Genomic DNA, 24,604 nt, shown 5'->3' on the forward strand with positions numbered 1-24,604 from the left:
ATGCTGATTTAATTTTCTGGCTTGTTACGATCACGTGTCCCACTGAGAGAGAGAGAGAGAGAGAGAGAGAGAGAGAGAGAGAGAGAGAGAGAGAGAGAGAGAGAGAGAGAGAGAGAGAGAGAGAGAGACGCTTGGTATATCACCCATCCACACATCCATGAAGCCACTCACACACACACACAACCGTCACAATCTGTCTTTCCAAATGCCTACTAATAAATATAAAATGAACTTACCTAAGTCTGTTTTACCTTTACCTTTTGTAATGATTACGTGTACTATATACATGCATACATACATACATACAGACAGACAGACAGACAAAGACAGACTGACCTTAAGTATACCTGAAGATCAACATAAAAAGTTGCTGATTCTATGCTTGCTCTTAAGGTTATTCCAAGTTACAATAATTCTAGGTAGGTTAGGTTAGGTTAGGTTAGGTTAGAAAGGTTGTAGAGTTGAGATAGCTTAGTGGAATCGTCTGGAAACTCTTTGCTATCAGTATGTAGCTTCTTCTTCTTCTTCTTCTTCTTCGTCTTCGTCTTCGTCTTCGTCTTCGTCTTCTTCTTCTTCTTCCAGTCAGTCACCGTCCTTTTTTAGATCATCAATAAGTGAGTGAGCCAGTCTCCTTGAATTAGTCACTCTCTTTAGGTCACCAGTCAATGAACCTCAGCTCAGTCAATAAGTCATCCTCTCGCGAACCTCAATCAGTTAGCCTCCACCATGTCATCACCCAAACATTCCCGGTATCCCAGCACTTCACGCCTCGCCTCCCCACACCTGTCACCACCCCTTTGTCAACCTCAGTACACTTTGATGTCTAAATAAGTTTTGTGTCATTTTTTATTCAGAGGCCGCATTGTTGTATTTTTTTCCTGCACGTCCGAATTAATCATCAATTTTTCGAGGACTCGGACGAAAACACGCGTCTCCTCTCTCCCTCTCACTCTCTCCCTCTCTCCTTCTCTCCCTCTCCCTTGCCTGACCTTTCCCACTTCACTCCTGAAAAGAGAAAATGCTCTTGTCAGTAGAAAATCTAAACATGATATATTTGGATACTTTCCTAGCACTTTATTTCTTTATTTTCTTTATCCTGAGCGAGCAAAGGTGATGAAGTGATCTATGTTGGATCCTCGATACGGTGTTGGACTTGTGGAGCGCACTATAGGGATGGTCACGCTCAAGTCCAGATACGCTCACGGTTCAGTTACATATCATTACATGCATTTCAGTGGAAGCATTCACACTGGCGCTTACGGTCTCCATTGAAATTTGTGATATGGGATTGGACTGTGACCTGAGCGTGACCGTCCCTATACAGTGTCCCGCGAGTTATTTGATTTGATAGGTTAAATCATTCTAAGTCGCAAGTACTTTATACACATATGCTTTGTTTTGCTTTATTATGCGAGAAATTAACGTGTAAGTTGTACGATACGGGAACCGCTCGCCTGGGTGGGCTTCCGCCTCCTTCCCTCCCTCCTTGGCTTGTTGAGTACTCGAGCGGCGCCTCGCGGCATTAAGTGATCATTTTTTGTGTACAATCTAGGCAATGAAAGCCTTACAGGAAACAGTTACCAAAAGATAGATTAAATTTTTTGTACGTGTCAGTGAAGAAAATGTACAGATAACACAGCAATACAGTAGTTGTTAAGTGCTTCTTTTTAAGCATGCATGGCAGCTCACTGCAGCTGCATCCCCTCAACACCCAACAGTTGACGTTTTGACACGAAAGTGACAGGCTTTGCCAATCAGCTGTCTGCGCAAGTTTGCTGCGGTGAAAATGCCTTTCACATTCAGTAACATTGAGTATTTGGACATGATATTCGCGTGATGATATTCATGACATGATATTCATTTTCTCATGGAATTGCACGGCCTGGATCAGCAGAATACAGACGCAGGTACCCAGACAGAAGACAGCCATATAGCAGAGTGTTTTAGTGTGTCAACATCTCCATGAGAGAGGATGTTTGTATCAGCATCTCCGTGAGAGATGTTTTCCCGGTACTTTTGTAGCAGCTCAACGTAGTGGAGCAGCTCAAGACAGTATCGTCTGGATGACAATACGAAGCCCTACCATCAGTACAAGAATACAAACACAAATACACAAATAAATAAGTAGAGGGGCAAAATTCACGGAACATAGCACAATATGACGTCACTTAGAAAGAATATCAAATAATCTGAAAGGACATGTACAGAAGTGGCAGGAACACCGGACAATCGTCGTGAAACTAGTGAGTTGCCATGCATGTTTAAAAAATAGCACTTAACAACCACTGTATTGCTGTGTTACCTGTACATTTTCTTCACTGATACATACAAAACATTTAATCTGTCATTTGCTAACTGTTTGCTGTAAAGTTTTGACAGCATAGATTGTACACAAAAAAAATTATTACTTAATGCAACGCCGCCGCTCAGTACGTTAACGAGCCGAGGAAAGAAGGAAAGAGGCAGAGGCCCACCCAGGCGAGCGGTTGACACAATACGCTTCTTACACGGTAATTTCTCGCAAAATAAAATAAAACACAGCATGTGTTTAGAGTATTTTCGACTCTGAATTACTTGAACTATCAAATCCCTATGTATGTGCCTTAACTCGCGGGACAACCTGTATCGTGTGGATCGGTTAAGGTTGAGTTCGATCCTGTCTCATGATGTTTTCCCAGTGAAAGAGGTAGCGTCCTCTCTCCCTAGTAAGATGCAATGGTTAGCTAGCTCTCCAGGTTGTAAATTCGAGCTCTGGTTCGAATCCGGGCAGGAGCAGTCCACCCACCTGATCATCCTTCCTTCGTGTAGATTGATAAAATGGGTACATAAGGACACATGAAGGAGGAAAACTGGGAAAACCAGGATGTGACAGTGACCCTTCCTCCCGGGATGAGGGACATCATCCACCACCAGCTCAAAGGCCAATGAGACAGATGAGCGCTGAGGCCACGCACAGTCATATACCCCCAATTTTACTTTTCATTATATTTTTGACGCTTGTTGCCTTGCTCCCTGTTTACTGTGGTGTGTGCAGTCACTCAGTCAATCAGTTAACAAAGCAAACGCTATAAACACAACACTCGGGACCTCAAAAAAGACTAGTTAACTTAGATTTTTTTTTTTGACTTTCGATATCAAAGTATAAAACAAGAGAGAGAAAAGCAGAAATGAGTGAGTCAATCAATTAACCAAGGAAACAGTTCAAGCACAACACAGAACTTGTAAGAACAACAGTTAACTTGTTTTCAATCAGCCCTCGATATTCAAGACTAGACATGATAAGGAAGAAAATAAAGAGAAATCATTATAAGCACAACACACAGGACTTGCAAGAACACTAATTAACATTAATACATCCAACATTCAATATTGGGAACCAGACAAGGGAGGAAAGAAAAAACAAACACCACCCCGAACTAAAAATAAACACCAAACAAAAGTAAGTAAACAGCACCTCTGATTAGACTCTTCCAGTGGCTCTCTCGGTGTCCACTCCCTCCCTCTCACTCCTCAGGGACTCCTCCTCTCCCCCGGAGCCACGAGCGCCACCCTCGTTTTGCTCAGTCAGGCGTGAGCTGGGCGTGGGCGACCCTACGGCACCCCGCCCACTCCACCCCGGGACGTGACACTCACGGAGGAGGAGGAGTGGATGACGTGAAAAGGGAGTCCGGAGCGTCTGAAAATAGTCGTCCATTGCCCTTTTGTAAGTTATTGTCATTCCGGATCTCTCTCTCTCTCTCTCTCTCTCTCTCTCTCTCTCTCTCTCTCTCTCTCTCTCTCTCTCTCTCTCTCATCAAATTAACTAAAAAGCTTTACTTTCGCCCCCCTCACTCGTTTTTTCTCTCTCCCTCCTTCCCTCTTTCTCTATTTTACTTTCTGTCATTCTCTTTTTCATCTCTTCTGTTTCCTTCCATCTTCCTGCCTTTGCCTTCTCTCCTTCCGTCCACTCTTACTCATTTTTCAACTCTGTCGCAGAGTCTAAGACACCAATTGAAATGTAACCAGTACTCTTGAAACTCTTGTCTTTCACTTGGCTCTAAACTCCTGGGAAAGACAAACAGACAATTCCTAACTTATCTTTAATAGAGAACCACAATATCTGCGTCTGTTTCCGCCCGTCCTTTTGTTAACCATATCCTTGTTTGTCTTACTCTTTATCTCTGTGTCTCGCAATCCACCTTTTCATTAGATTTATCCATTCATTCTTTTACTCTGTCTGTGTCTCTTAATCCATTATTTCCTTAACCTTCTCCCTTCCTTCTCTTGCTCTGTATCTGTCTCTGTCGCTCTGTCCTTTCCGTAACCTTCTCCCTTCCTTCCTTTACTTTGCGTCCCTGTCTCTCCCACTCCCTTATTCCCCCGTATCCCTTATTAGTTGCTGTCCTCTCGTGGCCCGTTTTCTTTCTATCCTGGAATGGAGGGGAGACTCAACCAGCCCTTGACCTCCTTCTCCTCCTGTTTCTTCGTGGATTCCCTGATGGAGAAAGTGCTAGGGAGAGAGAATAAAATGGTGGGGGAGAGTATCATTGCTCTAGATCAAGTACACCTCTCACTGCTCTCTGTCTCTCCTTCCCTCCCTCTTCCTCCGTACCCCTTCCCCTCTCCTCGTTACTCTCTCCCATGTACCTTCGTCCTTTCCCCTTCCACCGTTGCCTGAACCCTCCCTCAACTCGATCCGGAGGTAAATACGTACTTGGGTTGGTTTTAGGTTAGTGTGTGTGGATGTGTCGTGATGGTTTTTATCAAGGAGTTTTGTTTTGCTGTGTATAAGTGGAGGAGTGCTGGGAAAAGAGAGAGAGAGAGAGAGAGAGAGAGAGAGAGAGAGAGAGAGAGAGAGAGAGAGAGAGAGAGAGAGAGAGAGAGAGAGCTGTGTAATCGAAGTAAGAGTCACTAACATTTTTTTCTTTCTATGCACTCTTCTCTCCCCCTTCCCTCTCTCTTTTCTCTTTTCCTTTTCTTATATCTGTAGTTCTCTTTCCTTTGCCTCTTCTGTCTGTTCTTCTCTTTCTAGCTTTCCTTACGTCTTTTCACTTTTTTTTTTATCTTAAGCACACAGTAACAGCTGGTTGTCTGATTATTTAAGTTAACCCGCTCGTTGTACTGGGTTATTATTTATATATGTCCGTTTTGATATATATATATATATATATATATATAGTGATTCTGAAGTAGTCTGATATTTAACGCAGTACTATTTAACTGTTCATTGTATTGTATTTCATCAATTATTGTATTAGCATTGTAATATGTTCAGTATAGTTGTGAGCTAGGTGAAAAGAGACTGGTAGTTAGCTTGTTGGGATACGTCACGTACGTGCTGCACTCTGGCGGCGAACGGCAGAGATAGCTCAAGAGGGAGTGAGGAACCGCCAGTCGGTCCGTGACGGAGGAACCGTACGCTTGCGCTTTTGTTTTGCACTTGTGAACACCTTACTCCCTCACCTCCACACCTTAGAGCGCCAAAGATCTGTGAGGTGAGTGTTGTGTATTATATTTGTTCGTATTTGATAGGCAGATCAGGGAAGTGAAGTTGCAGTCTGTATTTTTTGTTTTTGTTGTTGTTGTTGTTGTTGTCTGCTTCCGTTACTGTAGACAGTATTGTTGGTACCTCCACATCACGACCAAAACTGTCAAGTTAACGTTGTTTCCGTGATGAAAATTGGCATGCAAGAGTATTAGTTTAATAAGCAGTTGATAATATACTCGTATGATCAATTAAGTCTGCCAATGAAGGGCAATTATGATTGAAGCAGCAATAAACCTGATAACGACTTGTTAAGCAGAATGACTTCTATGCACTACACTGCTGTTTTGTTATTAAATACTATTAAATTTTAACTTGCAACAAAATTATTAAGTTACTGATAGAGAAAGAAAGTTGGGATATTGGCCACCATGCATGTAACATTGTTGTTCAAGAATGTTAAATGTTTTTACAGCTGTTATATGCAAGTGGTCTTTAGATGTAAGTATGCCTGATTGATTGTCTTCCTATTTTGTTTAATGACCCTTACATAACAGTGATTTTTATATGGAGTTACCTCAATGTCTCAGTATGCTGAAGTGTAATTAAGAATATGACAAGGTAACTCTGATGATACCATTAAACATTGTATAATTTTGTGAAGGGTCATATATTTGGATTTATTTCTGTACTGTGGGGATGATCATTATTATTGTGGTGCATTTCATCATGGAAGCCATGGTCTTGAAGTTTAAATTGAGATATATTATATAACCATTAAACTGGAAAAAATCATATTAATCTGAATGTGAATAGTGAATGTGACGACTATGAGATGCATTGTGAATTAATTAAATGTTTGTTTGCAATTGGACCGTTTGCTATGTTCTCTCAAGTAAACCACTTGCATCAACAAAAGAACTCGACTTAATAATGTGGCAGGCAGAGTGGCCCATACCTTAATGATATAAACACTCCCTAGTCTGATAACCCATAGTAAGTGTTATACCCACATATTTCTATTTTCTTTACCTGCTCCGTGCGTGCGTGCGTGTGTGCGTGAATTACCGAGACGACGTTGTACCTGTGGGCTCACCATTCCAGGGTTAACTTTTAAGAAACTCCGGCAAAGCTTTCGAGCGGAGAGACTTTACTGATCGCGTCAAGAATGTTTGGGCGAGGGAGGGAAGGAAGGAAGGTGACCGACGTGGAGGCTTCCTTGCTTGGCTTGGTTATACGACGCCTCTTACTCTACGTGGACCAGCTTGTGTAGCTTGAAAGAAAATCTGGTGATGGGGCAACACGTCTACTGTCATTTGTTCTGTGTTCACTTTTTTTTTCAACCATTTATGCACGTATTCGTCGTCGTTGTCCACTACTTTTTGTGTTCACCCGTTTTCTTTACTTCCTCCTCCTCCTCCTACTCCTCAGTGTAGTGACCACCCTCTCATTGATAATGCAAGGAGGCTGGGGTCAGGAGGTACGTCTTTCGGCTTCCATGTCGCCGTCTCTCTCTCTCTCTCTCTCTCTCTCTCTCTCTCTCTCTCTCTCTCTCTCTCTCTCTCTACATCTGTATTTTTACTTCCTTTCCCTCTTCTCGTTCATGTCTATCTTTTTTTTTAACTTCCCATTTTCTTTTTTCCCCTTTAACCTCATCCTTATTTTCTTTACCTCTTCCATCATTTATCTTCCTATCTTTCTTCATTCATCTTTTTATCTTTTCTTATATATTTTGTTCTTTCTAAGTCTTCTCCCCTTCCCTTCTCTCTTTCATCTTTATCCTCTTTCTATTATTTCCTCCTCTCTACCATCTCCACAACCACTCCATCGCCGCCTTCCTCTCTATCCCTCAACTCACTCTTCTTTTCTCTCCTCTCCCTCTTTTTTTCCTGTCTCATTTCTTATCTTTTCTATTATCTCTTTCTCTACCATCACTTCATCGTCTCCTTCCTCTCCTCCTCCTCTTTATCCTTCGTCTCCCTTCTCTTTTATGTCCTTTCTCTTCCTCCCCTCCTCCTCCTCTTTGTCTCTCCAAGTATTTTTTTTCCAATTTTATTTCAGTGCTACAAAAATTTATGCTACTTTATGCAAATTTCCAGAAAATATTCCAAATGCTGTTAAGCGTCGGGGAAAATACCTTTAAGAGCGAGGAGGAGGAGTAGGAGGAGGAAGAGGAAGAGGAAGAGGAGGAGGAAGAGGAAGAGGAAGAGGAGGAGGAGGAGGAGGAGGAGAATCTATCTTATCGTCTATTAAATATCGACTTTGCAATTCAATGTAATACTTTTCTTCCTTCCTTCCTTCCTCTTCCTCTTACTCTTCCTTCATTCCTCCTCCTTCTCCTCCTCCTTTTCCTCTTCTACTCGTCTTCTTGGTCTATAAGCTGTTTACCGTCATCACCTCCACTACCTCCTCCTCCTCCTCCTCCTCCTCCTCCTCCTCCTCCTCCTCCTCCTCCTCTGGAGCTTTAAAGTAATGGACACGCTTTGAAATATGTGTATTCCTCTCTTCTCCTGTTTCTCCTCTTCTCTTGCTTCTCTCCTCTTTCTCTCTTCTCTCTTTTTTGTTCATTCTCTTCATTTCTCTTTCTTCCACTCACTTCTCCTCTCCTCTCTCTTCTCTCTTTCTTGTTCCTTCTCTTCATTTCTCTTTCTTCCACTCACTTCTCCTCCTCTCCTTTTGTTGCGTGCTATTTCTGTGTGTGTGTATTTCTCCTCCTCCTCCTCCTCCTCCTCCTCCTCCTCATCCTCCTCCTCCTCCTCCTCCTCTCACTCAGCATCCCTTACCCCCTCTTCTTTCTTCCAAGGATTTGTCTTCTCTCACGTGTTTCCTTCCCCGTCACCTCTCCTAACCTTTCTTCCATTTCAATGTTTCCTTCCCTCCCTCCCTCCCTCCCTCCCTCTCTCCCTCTTTCTTCTCTCCTTTCACCCCTGTTCTCTCTTTTCCCTTCATCTCCTCCCTCCTTGTCACCACTCATCCTTTCATCCAAATCCTTTCTCTCTCTCTCTCTCTCTCTCTCTCTCTCTCTCTCTCTCTCTCTCTCTCTCTCTCTCTCTCTCTCTCTCTCTCTCTCTCTCTCTCTATTTAAACAGATATTTACAGAAAGGCTTAAAATTCCATGTTGAACATGGATTGATTTAAAAAGCCTATGATAGTTTTATTTACAGGTAATAACACTATACATAATTAACATTAAAATAATAATACAGAATAATGAAATATAGTAATGCAAGACTAAAAATTAAAGCGCCATTGGGGACAGGTGCGTGGTACGTCAACTGTGGGCTTCCAGCTTCACCTGGTGTGTGGACATGTCCTGCACTTGGGGCGTGGCCATCGTGAACATGTTCCACAGCCGCGAAGTCCAGGCTGTGTAGGTGCGCTGGTGTTGGCTTGGGCGAGATCGAGGCACCTTCACTAGCTCGTCGCCTCTGGTGCTCCTCTGCACTGTGTGTGGCAGCAGCCTCAGGGTGTCAAGGTAGGGGACCCTCTGCACCTGAGTTTTGTGGCATACCACTAGTGCCGACACGTCCCGGCGGTGCTCCAGTGATATTACTAGTGCTGGGTGCTGTTGATCCTCGTCGGTGGCCACCAAGCGCAGGGCTTGTTATTGCTGCTGCTGTTGTTACTGTTGCTGCTGCTGTTGTTATTGCTGGTAATGATGGTGGTGGTGCTACCTGAGGTTGTGGTGGTGGGTGGTGGGGGGTGCGGCCGCTGTGGTGGAGGCGTCCGCTACTCTCATGATAGGCCTCCCAGACTGCCGCCACTGCCTCCAGTGGTCCTCAGGATAGAGGAGGAAGTAGCAGTAGTCGCAACAGAGCTGCTGGAGACTCTCGCGTCTGTTTTCTTACACTCCGTGAGGACCTCCATAAACTCATGGAGTTCTGCCACGTGTCCGTTTATCGAGAATCCAATCCCTTTGTACCGTGAGGGACTGAATTATATTATTTTTGTTTGTTACCTCCTTCTGTAGGCGTAGGGTGTAGGAGATGAGATCTTCCTTATCCATCTCCCTGTAGTGCTGCCGCTCGTCCACATCTACGTCTACGTCTGCGCCTGCATCGCCACTATCGTCGCTTTCGTTGGGGGCGGCAAGCGTGGTGGGAGCATTTTCGGTAGGATCCAGAGGGAGGTAAACTGCAGCGTCTTCAATGTTGCATAACCTCCGTAGTTCCTGTGTTTTCACACATGTAGATATTTTGGTCCCCGAGGCAGGATGAGTGATAGACATTGGGGCAGTCATATCTGACTTCGCATCTGACAAGGTGCATTCTTAACTGCAGCCTTACCATAGGCAGCACACCACTTCTGAGGGCAATGCTCGGGAAGGTCTCGCCTCTTGATGGGACTGTGATCCGCCATTTTCTGTGCAGTTTCAATACTTTCTTTCCTCTCTCTCTCTCTCTCTCTCTCTCTCTCTCTCTCTCTCTCTCTCTCTCTCTCTCTCTCTCTCTCTCTCTCTCTCTCTCTCTCTCTCTCTCTCATACCCCTTTTCTTTTCTGCAATGTCGCTTTCTTTTATTTTTGTTTCGTTATTCATTTTATCTTAATGTTGTTTCTGGTTAGTATATTTTTCCTTTCCTTCTTACCTCCCTTTTCTATTTCAAATTCATATTATCTTTATTCTTTATTTTTTTCCTACAGTTTGGTTTTTCCTTCCTTCTTTTTTATCCATCTCTTTTTCGTTTTTTCTCTTCTTTTTTTTCTGTATTATTGTTGTTACATTGATTGGAATTTCTTTTCCTTTCCGTTTCATACTTTTCCTCAGTTTCTTTACTCCTGTCCTTCCTCCTTTCCTCCTCCATCCCTTTCTGTTTATTTTCACCCTGCCTCGTATCTCCCTTCCTCATTCCTTCCCTCTAGTTCTGTCATCTATTCCTCCCTCCCTCCCTCCCTTCCTTTCCTCCCCTTCTCCGCTCCTCCCCTCCCTTTTCTTTCCTTCCTTCCCTCCTCTCATCCATCCATCTTCCCATTCCAAAGAGTTACTAAACAATTATTCAGATGAAGGATGAGAAGGAATCTACGCCTTTCGTATCCTACATCTGTTATTTCTTAGACAAGTGTATCTCATCACAGCAAGGACCAAGAGGTGTGATGCTGCTTGGCCTTCCTCAGTTTTTCTATGTTCCTTTGTGTTGCGTTGTGGTGTTGTGTTGCTTATTCTTCCTCAGCCTCTCTTCTCTGCTCCCTTGTTTTATGTTCCGGTGTTGTGTGAAGTGTTGTTTGGTGTTGCTTGGTGTTGCGTCATTGAATATTTGCACAGGGGTGAGAGTTGGAGGAGCCGAATCACAGTGTTTATTATTGCATTAAGTTTGGTTCGTGTCTGCTGCCATTTGTATCTATTGAAATTGTATTGGTAGTGCTGAAATATCCATAGGTCTCTCTCTCTCTCTCTCTCTCTCTCTCTCTCTCTCTCTCTCTCTCTCTCTCTCTCTCTCTCTCTCTCTCTCTCTCTCTCTCTCTCTCTCTCTCTCTCTCTCGCAGGCTCCCTTGATGATTAATTGCTTTAAGTAATATTGCAGAAAAAGCTGTTACGCAAATCCCCATCATCCCTTCCTTCCTCTCCCCTTCCTCTCACATTTTTCCTCCTCTTTCCATTTGTTTTTCCACGTAATCTCTCACGTGTCCTTCACTCACCCCCTCCTACTCGTACTCCTCCCCCATTCACCCTCATTCTCTCTCTCTCTCTCTCTCTCTCTCTCTCTCTCTCTCTCTCTCTCTCTCTCTCTCTCTCTCTCTCGTACTCGGAAGATCACATCAGCATCTTGGTAGGTGTTAGTGTCAGTAATATGCCTATCTTACTCTTCTATCCTCTTCCTTCCCTCCTTCCTTCTTGTGTCCACGAGGGTTAAACCAATTACTATGAACACCGAGTCTCCTTGGCAACATTTGTGGGCATGATTGTATTCGTGGAGAACGTAAGGACCAAGGAACGAACACGTGAGTGGGTTGCAACGTGGTACTAGTAATGGTGGTGGTTGTGGTTACTGTTATTGGGTTACTCCAGTCAGACGAATGTGTTACTTGGCTGCCACTGTTCTTGCTGTTTTAGTGTTGTGTTGCTGATGGGGAAAAATGGAAGGTTGAAAGATGGTAGGGTGAATGGGAGAGTTTCTTTTCTTTCCCCCTTGTTGTTTTGAGTCACAGGAAGGATGAGGGAAGAGTAGAGTGATATAAGATTAAGGTACGTCTCTCGTCTTCATCCTGTGTTGAGTAATTGGAGGAAAAACTGGAAAGGAAGAGTGAGGTAGTAGAATGAGGGAACATTACTGTCCTCTTCATGCAGTTACAGGTTAAAAGACGGAGGGATGAAAGGCAGGAGAGAATGTTAGAAGAATGAGTTAAAATGTCTCTTCTCTTCCTACTGTTTTAAAGTTCATGAGGAGGGAAGAATGAACTAGAAGAATGAGATAAGACGACTCTTCTCTTTATTCTAGTTTGAGAAGAGGAAGAAGGAAGAGGGGAGGGAAGAATAAAGAAGCATTATGAAGCGGGAAAATAGTTCTCTTATTCTAGTTTAAGGTATAGACAAAGGAAAGAGATAATTAAACGGATGAAAGGATGGAGGAAAACAAGTCCTTTTGCACCTGATTGAGTTATAGGCAATGGGAAGAAAGAGGCGACGTAAAGGAGGAAAATCCCTTATGTTAATAATGGTGAAGGAAAGAGGGAAAAAAAAGTCAAGATGGTAGGATGAGGGAGGGGGCATTGAGTCCTTTTCATGGCCTTTCATATCATAGATGGAAGGTAAGGAGGGTGAGAAAGAAATGGGGGAAAATTACTGGAGGACAGAGAGAGGGAAAGAACACAAAGATATAAGGCTGTTGACTATTGTTTTTGACGTGCTGAACTATGAATAGTGGATGAAGGTTAATTAGAGAGAGAGAGAGAGAGAGAGAGAGAGAGAGAGAGAGAGAGAGAGAGAGAGAGAGAGAGAGAGAGAGAGAGTGAGAGTATTTTATTTTTACTCTATTGATCAAGGAAATGAAGGAAAATATTGTTATTGCTTTTTTTTGTTTTTAAATATACATTCTGATTTTTTTATTTTTTTGTTGTTGCTGTTTATTGATCATTGTTTGTACTAGGTGTCACGGAAACAGTAATTGTGATGTTGTTTTGCGCGAGTTATGTTGCAATATACTGTTGAATTCCGGTGTGTGTGTGTGTGTGTGTGTGTGTGTGTGTGTGTTTGTCTATTATGAAGCTGTAACATGAAAGCAGATGATGTTTTCCATTTACTTACTGGCTCACCACCAGAGGGAAGATCAAGTGTTCGAGAGAGAGAGAGAGAGAGAGAGAGAGAGAGAGAGAGAGAGAGAGAGAGAGAGAGAGAGAGAGAGAGAGAGAGAGACTACTTATTAATTTGAGCAATGTTACATGTATGACCAGTAAAACATAAATAAAATATTCTAACATTACTAACAAAAACAAGAGAAAATATAAAGAAATTTACCAATAACCACAATAAGACAATAACCATAACAAGACAAAGTACTTACATACCAGGCTGACAATCCCACCCTCAATGTCCTCCAAGAAAATGAAAGGTAACTTATATTCTCCCCTATCCTTCCTATCACCTTTACATAGCATAGAAAGTCAGCATTGACAAAAACCTATTACTCTTCGCTCTTCAGTGTCCACGTGTCTTCCCATTCTCTAACTCAAGAAGCACCACACAATTACACCCACATTATTCACACTCTTAGTCCCGCAGTCCCCTGGTGGAAAGGTAAAAGTTTCGTGGACAACCCTATTTCATCACTGCTGACCACAACAGCAAATAAAAATAAATAAAAAGCTAAGATGAAGTGAATGACAGTATGAATCTCTAGATAGGATTACTTTCTTTAGTGACTGACGGAAAGTAGAAGGGCCCCTTATTCAGAAACGCTTAGATTTCACCACAAGTATTTTCAAAGGCCACAGATATGATTACCCTGCTTCCCAAGAGTGCAACACATGTTAATAATATAGAAAATTTGTTAATACGTCATTAGAACCGTAAAAACACCCTAAAAACCCGTGTAATTTCATTTTGAAAATAGTGGAGATGCGGCGCAGAGGTGTTTCAGAATATGGGCTAAGATGCTGCATAGGTAAAGAACAGGCAGGTGTAGAATTACAGGTGGACAGGTGACAGGTTGACAGGTGGAGGATGACGTGGGACATGAGTAGAAGGGAAGATGAGTAGTGCAGCAAAGTGAACAGGGAGTGTGTTTCGTGTGTTTCGTCTTCTTTTTCCTTCCCTCTTTCCTTCCTTCCTTGTCTGTTGTGTTGCGTTGCATTTTGTGTTGTTGTTTGTTTGTTGTTTGTTTGTTGATGTTGCTGATGTTTTCTTTCTTCTTCTTCGTCTTCTTCTTCCGCTTCTGCTGCTGTTTCTGCTGCTGCTGCTGCTGCTGCTGCTGCTTCAGTTGTTGTTGTTATTATTATTAGATTATTTGTAAAAAAACTCCAGTAAGTAGATGGGGCACTACCCCACATACGCGCACATACACACACACACACACACACACACACACACACACATACACACACCACACACGCACAGACACGCACACGCACAGACACAAACACGCACAGACACACACACGTACAGACACACACACTCACACACACACACGCACAGACACACGCACGCACACACACACACACACACACACACACACACACACACACACACACGAGAAAGGTTACATGGCTAACAGTAAATTGTAAAGATTGATGTACGTTTACAACTTGTTTTAATGTCAATGTTAAGCCGAAAATTACGACCGTGAACTTGCGGAATGCATTAATGAAAAACATCTCAAGTGAAAAGTAAAAATGACATAAGATAGATGATGAACTATGATATTTGAGTCAAAGCTGTGAAAAAAACAAAGAAAAAGTCTTAATTAATGACTACAAGCGATATTTTTGAGCTCATTAACCGGAAAGAAAAAGAAAAATTCAAGGAAATGAAGCCATCATGTAAAATTAAAGCAGTTCCACCAGAGAGAGAGAGAGAGAGAGAGAGAGAGAGAGAGAGAGAGAGAGAGAGAGAGAGAGAGAGAGAGAGAGAGAGAGAGAGAGTGCGCGCGCGCGACCCCATTACCCAGAACTCAAATTCACAGGTGTAAAAGACATCGTAGTTTACCTGGCGCTGTGACCTGAACAAACACGTCATTATGGAGTCAAGGAGCAGGGGAGTGAAATGCGTATAATTACCGACGACTCTCCAATTATGTCCTGTTTTGGCGGCTCGGTGTTCCTGCCTCGAGACGCCGTGTGTGTGGAAGTTAAGAGACGCAGGAGGAGCAGCAGCAACAGCAGCAGCAGCAGGAGGAGCAGCAGGAGGAGGAGGAGGAGGATAAAGGTGAAGGTCATGAAGACGAAAAGATGATGATGCTAAAAAGAACGAGGAGGAGGAAAAGAGATGAACAACAAGAACAAGGAGGAAGAGGATGATAAAGGCAAGGATCATGAAGAGGAATAAAATGATGTTGAAGCAAAAAAAGAGGAGGAGGAGGAGGAGGTAGAGGAGGAGGTGAAGAAGAAGAAAAAGAAGAAAAGAATAGGAAGAAAAAGAAGAAGAAGGATAAGAAGAAGGCGGAGGAGGAGAAGGAGGAGGAGGAGAAGAAGGTGGAGGAGGAGGAGGAGAATACATAGGAATACATAGGAAAGACGAGTGACAGGAGGCCTTGCGACCTATGACAAGGTCACTCGTTCTCTATACTACATCTGTAATAAGCTATATACTTAGCAGGAGGCAAGGATAGAACAGAAGAAGCTCCTCCCCACCCACCATTCCCTCCGGCGTTACCTGGCAAGAAATAAAACGGAAAGTTCACCCCGATTGCTGAGAGGAACAATCAAGGAAATTTATATAGGAAAGATGGGAAAAAGAAGAGATCTAGTGTAACTACTGCTATCGCAAAAAAATAAATAAATAAATGAATAAAATAAATAAAATAAAATAAAATAAAATATCGGAAACCATTTTCTTTATAAAACTTATCTAATTTAGTTTTGAAGGTAGCCACCGTATTAACTTGCACTACAGACGCTGGTAACTTACTCCAACATTCAACTACTCTTACGTTAAAAAAGTTTCTTCGCAAATCAGTATTACATCGCTGTCCTTTAAGTTTCAAGCCGTTACTTCTTGTTAGTGATTGCGACAGCTCAGAGATTTTTGTAATCTATTTTATCTATATTCTTAAGTATTTTGAACGTTTGGATGAGATCACCTCGGATGCAACGATCTCTAAGAGAAAACATATCTAATCTTTTTAGACGTTCATCACAAGACAGACCACGTATTCCTGGGATTAGTTTGGTTGCTCGTCTTTGCACGCTCTCCAATTTCTTAATGTTTTTTTCTGATATCATGGAGACCAGAACTGAACCGCATATTCCAAATGCGGTCTCACTAATGACGTATATAGACGCGTTATGACTTCGGGTGTTTTACAATCAAAATTACGCGCAATAAATCCTAAGACAGTGTTTGCTTTACGACTCGCGGCCGAACACTGCGTTGCACATTTCAAGTCATTTGTTACTAATATCCCCAGGTCCTTCTCTTCGGCGAATTTGGATATTCTTGATACAATGCCGCAGTCTAAGTCAAAAAAAGCAACGGGCCCAAAACTGAACCTTGGGGGGACACCACTCGTAACTTGAAGGTTTAGGAGGAGGAGGAGGAGGAGGAGAAGAAGGAGAAGAAGGAGAAGAAGAAGAAGGAGATGAAGGAGAAGGAGAAGAAGAAAAAAAGGGGAGGAGGAGGATAAGGAAAAAAATATATTGTGATATGAAATTGAATACTAGCAAGTTTACAGTAATGTTTAAGCTAAGTTAACATGAACGAAAGCACGTAAACAATTAATTAAGCAAGTTGATGCCGAGTTCTTTTTTTTTTTTTTTGTCATTCAAGACACGGAAAAAAAGGAGAAAAAAAGTAAGAGACGACGCAAACAGTAAAAGAAAAAAAAGTAGAGGCAAAGAAAAGGATGAGATGAAGGGAGGTAAGAAGAACGAATGTGGAGATGAAGACGAGTAAAAACAAATTAAGAAGGGGAAGAAAATTAAAGCGACTAAGAAATAAGGAAGAAAGTGAAGATGTTGAAGGAAAGACTGAGAAAAGGAGGCAAAAGAAGGAAGTTAGAGGAGAAAAATAGGAGGAAAAAAGTGAAATTGAAGGAATAAAAGGAAAATGAGACCAAGGCAAGAACAAGAAAAGTAAAAAGGAGAAAAGGAGAAAAATACAGGAAGTAAATAAAGTTATAAAGATCTTAGAAAAGGAGTGAAGAAGAAAATATGAAGCAAGAAAAGAGATAGAAGATTAGAAAAAGAAGGAAGAGAAGGAGAAAAGATAAAGAAGAGACATCTGGCGGCTGCTTCTTCTGTTTCGTTTTCTCTTCTTTTCTTCTCTGTTCTTGTTCTTAATCCTCACTGTTAATGACTGCAAGAAAACAATGTGAAAATGAAAGAATAAAAAGATTCATAGGAAGGAAAAGGAGGCAACAGGTCTCTCTCTCTCTCTCTCTCTCTCTCTCTCTCTCTCTCTCTCTCTCTCTCTCTCTCTCTCTCTCTCTCTCTCTCTCTCTCTCTCTCTTTGCGAGGCCTAGGTACGCAAATAGAAAAAATAGATCGTAGGCATTTTCGTGTAAATCATGCAGGGATTTAGAATATCCTGACTCGCGCTGTTTGTCGTGAGTGACGTGAAACATATTATTATTGTGAGGATTCAAATGAAGCACCTGCCATTACCATCACCACCATCCCATCACCACCACCACCACCACCACCACTGCTTCTTTTGTTGTTACTGGTACTACTGTTGCTGCTACTAATGACACGGTTATTCTATTGTTGTTGCTGCTATTATTATTGTCGGTGGCTGTGGTGTTATTGTTTTTATCCTTGTTATTGCTGCTCGTCCGCTTCCTCTTCTTCCTTTTCTTCTTTTTCCTCTTCCTCTTCCACTCTTGTTCTTCCTCTTCTCCTTCACCTCTTCCTTCTTCACCCCCATATCCTCCACCTTCACAGAGAGAGAGAGAGAGAGAGAGAGAGAGAGAGAGAGAGAGAGAGAGAGAGAGAGAGAGAGAGAGAGAGAATTTCACCTGACGGGAAAGAAAATGAGGACGAAAGTTGAGATTGGGATGGATCGGGCGGCGAGGAGAGGATGGAAGGAGGAGTGACAGCCGCGCCGCCTCCACCCAGCCAGCGAGAAGACACAGAAGCAGGCACGGGCGAGTAAACGGGAGGAGGAGCGAAAATATAATAATAAGCACAGAAAGAGGAAGTGTAAGACAGTTACAGGGTGTGAAAAGTTGTAGGACTCTCTCTCTCTCTCTCTCTCTCTCTCTCTCTCTCTCTCTCTCTCTCTCTCTCTCTCTCTCTCTCTCTCTCTCTCTCTCTCTCTCTCTCTCTCTCTCTCTCTCTCTCTACAGCAACTGGTAACAATAGCAACAAGAGAGCATGAAGCCACAAAAGTGCTTGAATTTTTCTCATTTCGACGGACTTTCTCTCTCTCTCTCTCTCTCTCTCTCTCTCTCTCTCTCTCTCTCTCTCTCTCTCTCTCTCTCTCTCTCTCTCTCTCTCTGATCTTCATTTTACTCTCTCTCTCTCTCTCTCTCTCTCTCTCTCTCTCTCTCTCTCTCTCTCTCTCTCTGATCTTCATTTTACTCGTTTTCTTTCTGTTTTTCTTCTTTTGTGTCGTTCTTTTCCATTTCCTTATTTATTTTTTTTTTGTCTTCCTTTAATTGTAGTCTCCAACATTTCTTCAAATTCTCCTTCCTCCTCCTTTGTCTCTTCTCGTCTTTTCTTTCATTCCTTTTTTATCTTTTCTTTTTAACTCTTCCTTATTCTTGTGTTTCTTTCCTCGTCTTGCACTTCTTGTCTTTACTTTTTTGTTTCTATTCTGCTGTTATTTCTTCTTCTTTTCTTCTTTTTCTTCTTTTTTTTCTTTCTTCTTCTTCTTTATTATTTTCCTTTTCGTTTTTCTCTTTCTTGTTTCTTTCTTCGTCTTGCACTTCTTGTCTTTACCTCTTTGTTTCTATTCTGCTGTTACTTCTTCTTTTCTTCTTTTCTTCTTTCTTCTTTTTCCTTCTTCTTCTTCTTTTATTATTTTCTTTTTCGTTTTTCTCTTTCTTGTATTCTTTTTTTCACCATTCTCTTCCTCTTCACTCCTCTCCTTCCCTATCCTTCCCCTCTTTCTTCCCCCTTCACCTTACATTCCGTTCCTGTTCTTATACAAACCATCAAACACCTGTCACCAACTCTCCCATCACCTCCTTTTCACCTCTCCTCTCACTACCCTCCCTTCCCTTTTTTCCCTTCCCCTAGTATAATCAATGCTTGACACCTGTTTACCCTCCCCACTCATCCAGCTCTCCCTTTCCTCTCCCACCTGGAAAATGCCCCCTCGTAAATTTCTGGTTTTGATGACACGCACAGACCCCTCGGGAGGCGCCTGACGAGAGGAAAAAGACCCGTGCGATTTTCCCCCTGTGAAGAATCTCTTGTAGCTTGTCTTCTTCGTCTTTGTTGTTGTCTTCTCTTTGCTTTCATATTCTTCTTTATCTTCTATTTCTTTTTGTGCATCTGTCTATTTTTACTCAATTAGCTTCCCTATTTATGTGCTGTTTGTCTTTTCTTCCACCTAATTCTTGTTGTTTCTTGTGTTTTCTTCGCCTTCTTTTCCTCCCTTTTTTTTCTTTTTGCGTTACTATTGTTTTTCACTCCTTTTATCTCTCTCTCTCTCTCTCTCTCTCTCTCTCTCTCTCTCTCTCTCTCTCTCTCCTGACAATGCTCTCGGTGCATAGTGTGTGTGTGCATGTGCGCGCGCGTAGTAAATGCTTGCTGTAGTTGTTGACTCTGTTTTTGTTTGTATTTATTTATTCATTCTTATGCATTCGTCATTTTCTGTGTACGTGCTATTTTTGATGAATGTTGGTTTGTTTGTTTTTTTCTCCTTGATTTTTTATCCTTTATTTACGTATGTGTTGTTTTTCTTTCGTCCTGTCTCTTTGTTTACGTGTTCATTTCATTTGCTTATTTATCTTTGTTTATTCGCTTTCTCTCTCGGTCCTCTTAGGTTTGTTATGTGCATCAGTATCATTATCTTGTCTTATTTTTTTTGTATGAAGTGTATATCGAGATTATTATTTTCTTACTTTGGTTATTACTCATTATAATTACCTGTTGTTCTCCTTCATATTTATCTTATATTTCTGTATTATCGTGTATTTCAAGATACTGCTTCTATTATTAACTGTCGGCGGTCCGCGTGCTCGTCATAAGTGGGAATTATTATTAGCGAGTGTTGAGGCTGAGGGGATGATTGGATCAGGATGTGAAGTGGGGAGAGAGAGAGAGAGAGAGAGAGAGAGAGAGAGAGAGAGAGAGAGAGAGAGAGAGAGAGAGAGAGAGAGAGAGAGAGAGAATGAATGAATGAGTACATGTTGCCTACACAAGTACATTCGTCTGTCTTCGTCTGTTGTCTCTGTCTGTGCATTCTTCCATACACATACATGTATAGAATTATGTCTTGGTTACTTGAATTTGTGTAAGGATATGTAATTCTACAGGTAATGCTGAAATTTAAGTGCTTAGAAATTTGCTTGTATAGGTCAGCTGGTAATCTTCATCTAGTCATCTTCATTTATATATATATATATATATATATATATATATATATATATATATATATATATATATATATATATATATATATATATATATATATATATATATATATATATATATATATATATATATATATATATATATATATATATATATATATATATATATATATATATATATATATATATATATATATATACGAGTATTGTGTGTGTGTATATTATATATGTGTGTGTGTGTGTATATATTATATATTTTCTTTTTTTTTATACACAAACATACACATATGTTAACAACTTTATTATGATCACCAGTAACTAACATTCTCCACGTTCTCTAGTCACCCTTAAGATAAGACATCACCACTATCACTGTTACTAGTAACCTCTAACATATTCTACTGTTTCATAATTCATCCTTATTTTGTCTTCAAATAATACGATTTTATTTATCCTCTTTACTCTTCCCACACTCCTGCATACATATTTGCTGTATGAGTGCCGGCGTCCCTGTCAGCGGGAGAGACTCAGGAAGCATCTCGGATGCATGTGGTCTTCTCTCGCTCCAAGAAGTGTATTCATAGATTCCTCGTTTTCTTTCAGCTCTAAGCTATTTTCTTCAGTCGTCTTATGCTTATTGGTCGTGTGTTCCTGGAAATGTAAACCTTCATCTCCTCCTCAGGTCACGCTGCAGTGGACCTCTCTCTCTCTCTCTCTCTCTCTCTCTCTCTCTCTCTCTCTCTCTCTCTCTCTCTCTCTCTCTCTCTCTCTCTCTCTCTCTCTCTCTCTCTCTCTCTCTCTCTCTCTCTCTCTCTCTCTCTGTGTGTGTGTGTGTGTGCGTGCGTGTGTGTGTGTCATCAGTATTTTGTCCATATTACCAATGAATAAGTTTACTGTCTTCTTCCTCACTTCATTCTTTTCACTGGTGTGCGTTGGAACGTTCTCTCTTTCTCAGCGTCGTTTAATCTCACCTCAGTTTACTTAGTGCCTTTGAGAGCCGGGCGTCGGAACACCTGTGAGGGAATTTTAACTTGACTTACTATATGGAAACTGGATTTTTAGTTTTTTACTCTTGTAATTTATGTATGGGTATAGATCGATTTTCTGTTTTGTATAAAATATTCACAAACACACACACACACACACACACACACACACACACACACACCACCTCCCGTTTGCTGTAGGTGTGTGTTTCTTTCTTTTATATGAGTCTGTACGTATGTATGTTTGTATATGCGTCTTTTTATCTTTGTCTATCTTTTTCTGTATTTGTCTTAATTTTTCTCCCCCTTCTCTCTCTCTCTCTCTCTCTCTCTCTCTCTCTCTCTCTCTCTCTCTCTCTCTCTCTCTCTCTCTCTCTCTCTCTCTCTCTCTCTCGGGAAATTACTCGGCCAGCATGAAGGGAAGTCATGTTTTAAATTCTCTTCGGCTACCAAGCACACTTTCACTCCACACACACACACACACACACACACACACACACACACACACACACACACACACACACACACACACACACACACACACACACACACACACACACACACACACACACACACACACACACACATATCTCTGCCATTAACGCACATAATTAATCTCTCTCTAAAGACAGGAGTATTTCCGGACGAACTTAAAAAAAAGCCAAAGTTATTCCAGTATTCAAATATGGTAATATAAATGACATTAATAATTATAGACATATCAGTTCTTCCTGCAGTGAGTAAAGTTTTTGAAAAGGTTATATGTTTTTTTTGTTAATTATATTGAAAATAACAACTTATTCTCTGACTGTCAGCATGGGTTTATATCAGGACGCTCTACTGAATCAGCTATTTCTCAATTTACTTTAAACTCCATTGTAAGCTATCTAGAATGTGTGGTATTTTATAAAGAATAAGAAACAACCTTACATCACTAGCACTAGGTCAGTATATATTACACACTCTGTTACTCACATTTAATGTATTGTGTATCAGTTTGGGCATGTACTTAGCCCTCTTTTCTAAATAGATTGCAAATAGCCCAAAACAAAATATTCAGGTGCATATTTCACATGAGTAAATTTGGTTCTACACATAATGTAATTTTCAACTCACAAATTTCTTAATTTCAGTAACATTAATAGATACTTTCTGCTAATATTCATCCACAGATGTCTTACACAGACCCATGGAACCCATACTTTCCAAATGGTATGCACATCACACAACACACGCACTAATAATGTCAACCTTATTTGTCCTCAGTTCAGAATCGTTCTTTTCAGAAAGTGTGTTTTGCTCCAGACCTCATATTTGGAATGCTCAGCCAATGGTAGTGAAACTTCTAATTAGTAGTGGTAATTTGCATAAAAAAAAGGAAAATCTGTAAACACATTTGGTCACACTCCAAAACAGTCTGAATTAATTATTATCTAAGATTGTTATATTATTTTCATTATTATTATTGTTGACATTTTTTTATTACTATATAGTTATCATGGTTATTATTGATTTCTTATTTTTTACTGTGGTTACTATTTCTTATTTTTTACTATGTTATTATTATGGTTATGATTATCATTTACCAGTATTGCAAATTATTTTCATACTTGAGGGTTAGGTTCGCACTGCAACCTATAAAGAAAAATAAATAAATAAATAAAGTCTGTCGGGAAGCCTCAGCTTGACAGACTGAGCCAAAATCTGTTATGTATATATTGTATATATAATGTTTGTAATATAATGGCAATAAACATTTTACACACACACACACTATTCAATACTAACACAAACACAGCACCACATGACTCCTCCTCCGCCTCCACCTCCTCCTCTTCTTCCTCTTCCTCTTCGTCCTCTTTTTTTTTTTTTTTTTCACGACGTGTATAATATGTACGATAATACCAGGGCAGTAGATATAGTTTTTGATTTCCAAAAAGCATTTGATAAAGTTCCTCATAAGCGCCTCCTATATAAAGTTAAAACTCACGGCACATCAGATGACCTCGCTGCGTGGATAGAGGAATGGTTGACAGACGGCAAACAGCGAGTAGTAATTAACGATAATTGTTCAAATTGGATCAGTGTAAGTAGTGGTGTTCCTTAAGGATCAGTCTTAGGACCGATCCTCTTCATAATATATATCAGTGACATAGATGAAAGGATCATAAGTAAATTGTCAAAATCCGCAGAACACTAAAATTGTTAACCAACCCAACGTCAAATTTTGCAAAAAGACACACTCATTAAATGATTTGAAAAGTTACTTATGAACTTTAATTTTGATAAATGCCACGAAATTACTTATTTACTTATTGCTTATTACTTATTGGAAATAGTAATCCGCAGGACAAAATAGGTAACACCCCCATCAAAAGCGTGGATGCCGGAAAAGATCTGGGAGTTCGTGTCAACAGACCTTAAACCAAGCAAGCATTGCACTGAAGTCGTTAAAATTGCTAATAAACTAATAGGCTTCATAGGAAGATCTTTCACATTCAAATCAGAGAAAATCATTTTGGCCTTGTACAACTTACTCGTTACATCCTCATCTTGAATACAACGTACAGTTTTGGTCATTTACTACGAAAAGGATATTGAGAAATTAGAAAAAATATAATAAACCTTACGAGGAACGCCTTGAAGAACTTAATTTATTCTTCATATCCTAACGCAGACTAAGAGGGGACCTGATATTTCTTTACAAAATTTTTCAGTGTTTCATTAATATGAGACCTGAACTCTTCCCAACACTCAACCAGTCTAATGTTACAAGAAACAATGGCTTCAAATTAATAGGTAAGCAATTTCAAACAAATGAAACCAAACATTCTTTTTTCAATCGTGTCATAAATATCTGGAATTGTCTTCCATCAAGGTACTGTTGATTAATTTAAAACCCGCCTTAACAAGTATCTAGAAATAATCCGTGGTTGTCTTTGTTCATGTCTGAATAACGAACACGTTCACCCCGTATTATCTGTCATCTGATGGAGGTATATTTTACTAACGAAGGGAAACAATTATTGTGTAACAAACACTAAAGATTAAAGAACGAGGATGTTCAGTGTAGAAGAGGGGAATAGTTGAGTGTCGTAGAAGAAGAGGGGATAGTTGTCTGGAAGGTTGTGTCGAGTTGATAGATGGAGGAATTATTCAGTGTAGAAGAGGGGGATAGTTAAGTGTCATTGAAGAAGAGGGGATAGTTGTCTGGAAGGTTGTGTCGAGTTGATAGATGGAGGAATTAAATTTTTTGAGGCATTGAACAATACCAAATTTGCTCTGCCCAAATCAGAATTTCTAGAAAGATTAGAAGTAAGGCGTTGTGTAGCTTCCCTGCGTGAAATGTTTACTTCCTGAAGGGTTGGACGTCTATGAAAAGACGTGGAAAAATGCAGGGTGGTATCAGCAGCGTAGGGGTGGATAGGACAAGAAGTTTGGTTTAGAAGGTCATTGATGAATAATAAGAAGAGAGTGGGTGACAGGACAGAACCCTGAGGAAAACCACTGTTAATAGATTTAGGA

At 40.8% G+C, this 24,604-nt stretch overlaps 1 long non-coding RNA gene across 12 annotated transcripts in view; it reads left to right on the plus strand.

Annotated features, from left to right (window-relative positions):
* The window catches only part of LOC135114229 (uncharacterized), a 238,827-nt gene that overhangs the window by 19,980 nt on the left and 194,243 nt on the right, over positions 1 to 24,604 (plus strand). For 9 of the 12 annotated variants that reach the window (XR_010275450.1, XR_010275455.1, XR_010275452.1 and 6 more), the window contains exon 1: positions 5,332 to 5,474. The exons of the other annotated variants lie outside the window; for them this stretch is intronic. This is a non-coding gene — a long non-coding RNA (uncharacterized LOC135114229). Of the gene's footprint in view, positions 1 to 5,331; positions 5,475 to 24,604 lie in introns of those variants that run through there. 12 annotated transcript variants of the gene reach the window in all.

This window comes from Scylla paramamosain, chromosome 27 (genome assembly GCF_035594125.1).
Source record: "Scylla paramamosain isolate STU-SP2022 chromosome 27, ASM3559412v1, whole genome shotgun sequence".
Lineage (NCBI taxonomy): Eukaryota > Metazoa > Arthropoda > Malacostraca > Decapoda > Portunidae > Scylla > Scylla paramamosain.